At 31.8% G+C, this 3797-nt stretch overlaps 1 non-coding gene across 1 annotated transcript; it reads left to right on the top strand.

Annotated features, from left to right (window-relative positions):
- Positions 1-3185: 3185 nt before the first annotated feature.
- LOC127132936 (small nucleolar RNA R71) lies at positions 3186-3292 on the top strand. Its single transcript, XR_007806940.1, has one exon. It is a non-coding gene; the product is annotated as a small nucleolar RNA R71 (small nucleolar RNA).
- Positions 3293-3797: the final 505 nt, after the last annotated feature.

The following is a 3797-nucleotide window of genomic DNA, read 5'->3' as shown; positions in this document are numbered from 1 at the left end:
ATCAAATAGTACAATAAAGTAAATGAAAGCGGTAAATCTATTACACATGTTTGGGAATGGGGTACATTTTATCGAATGGGGATACAACACAATAATTAAATCATTCAAGTTTTGAAAGACAGTTATAAAAATAAAAGAATCTCGTTGTAAGAAGGCCCAAGAGAAAGCCAAGGGACTCAGAGTAAAAATCAGAAACTGAACTACATAATTTAGCATAATGTTAAGCAATCGTAAAGTGATTCATGTAAGAATCACCCTATATGAGGTGGGTCAACAAAATTTTATGCGCTTAGGCAATTTCTGAAGTTTAAATTGAATTTTTAACTCCGAAATTACAAGGCATGTGTGAAAACCCGATCAGACAATTAAATTAAAATTTCTTTTTAACAATTTAAAGATAAAAATAAATAAATATAAATAATATTTATAATAATAAACAATAATGATAAATAATAGAAATAAATATTAATAATAATAATAATCACCATCAATTAATTGAAATTTAATAATAATAATTAAAAATGTTCATAATAAATCAATAAAAACAAAAAAACAAAAAACAAAAAAAAAAGAATTTAAACAAATTAATAAATAATAATAATAATATGTAGTAAACATAATATGAATATTAATCAATACTAATAACCAATAAATAGTAATCCTTAATGATAATCATAATAATGATGGTAACAGTTAGTAAAATCAAAGTTATTGTAATAGTAATCATAATAGATAATGTTTGTGATAGTTAAAAAATAGTTACAATAATAATGCTAATAATAATAACAATATTAATAATACATAATAATAATAATAATAATAATAATAATAATAATAATAATAATAATAATAATTAATATACAAAAAAAGTAAAAGCAAAGAAAGAGAGTGGAGACGGTGCAGTGCATCAATGTGCATGAGAAAGAGAGATTTAGATTTTTTTGTTTTAAAATATCACCCAATCATATCATGGCACATGTCTCCCATGTAGAGGAAAAATAAAAGCAACCAAATATATTTTCTTCATTTCATGCATTAAACAACAGTAAAGAACAAAGAAAAAAAAAAGACAAGATCTTCTCCTTTTTTACTCATGTTTCTCTCATTCATAAAAAAAAACAAGCTTCAAAATAAATATAAAGTTAATCTTCTCAACCAATAATGAATAAAATAAAACATGAAAAGGTAAGGAAATGAGTTACCGGCGGCGAAAGCTTACTCCGACGTGGATGTTGGTTCGTTTTCCGGCGACGTGCGGTGGTTGCGACGATCTTTCCGGCGCCCTGTAATGATGTGCTTGCTTGTGTGATGTGTTGGATTTGTGAGGGAGAGTAAAATGAGTGGAAATGTTTATGTGTTGTAGTATTCTTGTGAATGTTAGTTTTATTTAGAGATGATGATGTTTGATGAAGAGTTAAGAGTTTATAAGTGAGGTGTGTTTATGATGATATTGTTGTTGTAGTTAAAGAAAAAAATGATGTGGTATTATGTTGTTGGTGGGAAAGTTTTGTTGAAAAGAGGAGATAAGTGTATGATAGAGAAGTTGTGAATGAGGTTGATGAAGAAGGAAAGCTTCTTCTGCTTTTCTTTTGTTCTTTTTAATTATAAAATGGAAAGTTTTGTCTATGTGAGAGAGAGTTGAATGAATTGTTTATAGTGAAAGAGAAGGAAAAATGAAAAAGTTTGTAAGTGTGCATCAGAGAATAAAAATATCTTCAAGGCTGTGTTTGGATCTAGATCTTGGAGAAAAAAACATTTTTTTTATTGCATGGATAGGAGTTGGCCACGTGGCAGCTTTTGGATGGTGGGGCAATGTATTTGCAAATGTGCCAAGAGGGGAAAGGTCGGTTTAGCATAAATAGGAAGAAGGAGAAACAAAATCTGGTACATATTATTTTTTGATTTTGAAGTCACCAATAGCAACAAATACCCCTTTGTAAATAAATTAACTTAAAATTAAACTAAAATCTAACATTGTTGCATTATATTTTTTGAAATAGAAACAAATAAATGATGATATAAAAAAAACCAACTTGACTAGTTATTAATTTCTAATTATTTTCTTCAAATATTTCTAATTAATTTCTAATGACTAATTTCTAATTAATTCCTTTAACAATTTAATTAAGAATATAAAAATTAAATAAATTAAAACGAATAAAAATCGGGCGTAAAACTAAAATCAAAATGGATATGCTAAAAAATGATCAATGCAAAATAAACTCCTAAAAAATATACAGGTATTGACCAAATTTTGAAATAAAAATGAATGGTTAAAAGGCTCAGGCGGGAAAAAAAACACGACTGAAAAAGTAGTCGAAAAATTAAAATGAGCACATCGGGTTATACTACGCTGGACGTAGATTAATAAAACTGATGTCGGAAAGCTCAATTTTTTGCAATTTTTCGCCCGCTAATTCGAAGTACAGTTGAGAAACAATTCGACCGGTCTGTCTGTAGATTCGAAAAATTAATTCAAGTGTATTCCAAGCACTATGTGAAACAAAATGCATATTATTACAAGTAAAAAATGCAAGCGTCATGTAAATGAACTTAATTGCTGACTGAATAATCGTGAACAGACAATCAGATGCAAATGAATCGCTCTTGTACAATTTGCTATTGATTCTCAAGTACAAACAAAACCTACAAAGATTCAGACGGCGATAATTACTCTTGATTATCACATTCCGAACCTCTAAAATACGATGCAATAAAAATAAGCGATACAACGAGATTGAGAAATCAAGTCCTTTGACTTCTTAATCAACAGACGACTGAATGAGTATTATCAAAGTCAGATAAAATGTCAGAATTCCTGAATTTTTACCTGAACCCTGATGAATGCTTTAAACTGATGAAATACACGACAAAAATGGATTGATTTATGCTGGTGATGCGAGTGAAAACTCAGGATAAAATTTAGGGTATGACAAAGGGCATCTACCTTTGCATGAACATGGTCAAGGCTACTGATTTCGTACATTCCACCCTTTGTTTGGGACTTTTCCACTGGAGTTCGTTCACCTCCCAATTGGCAATGGTTTTGGGCCATGTTTTCAATGAGTTAATAGGCTTCGGTGTATGGCTTATCCATAAGTGCACCGCCCGCGGCAGCGTCTATTGTAAGTCTTGTGTTATATAGAAGCCCATTATAAAATGTATGAATGATCACCCAATCTTCGAGACCGTGATATGGACATATCCTCATCATGTCCTTGTATCTCTCCCACGCTTCGTAGAGAGATTCCACATCTTTTTGTCGAAATCCATTGATTTGAGCTCTCAGTATAGCAGTTTTGCTCGGCGGAAAGTATCGGGATAAGAAAACGTTCTTCAGTTCTTCCCATGTCGTAACGGAGTTGGATGGCAAGGATTGCAACCAAGCCCAAGCTCTGTCTCTTAGTGAGAAAGGAAAGAAGCACAGTCTTATCGCATCTTGAGATACACCATTCGCTTTTACAGTATCGGCATACTGCACAAACTTGGTCAGGTATTCATTAGGATCGTCTGTTGGATTTCCAGCAAATTAATGTTGTTGGACGGCTGATAAGACTGAGGGTTTCAGCTCGAAATCGTTTCGATTAATAGCGGGGGTGTAAGACCCCAATTTTGGCCCTAAGATCCCTCATGGCCCATATCATATCATATCATGGCCTCAAGGATCATTACATGCCCTAGCTTCCCTCCTAGTGGGTGGGTACCTTGTGAGTGTGGTTCTTGATCACCAAGCATGTCTTGCATTTGTATATCTTTGCTTTTCATATGTTTACTAACCAAAAAGTACGAAAATATTG

Source organism: Lathyrus oleraceus, chromosome 3, assembly GCF_024323335.1.
Source record: "Lathyrus oleraceus cultivar Zhongwan6 chromosome 3, CAAS_Psat_ZW6_1.0, whole genome shotgun sequence".
Taxonomy (NCBI): Eukaryota; Viridiplantae; Streptophyta; class Magnoliopsida; order Fabales; family Fabaceae; genus Lathyrus; species Lathyrus oleraceus.
Note: the sequence above shows the minus strand (reverse complement) of the source record. Positions and strands in the feature narration are given on the sequence as shown.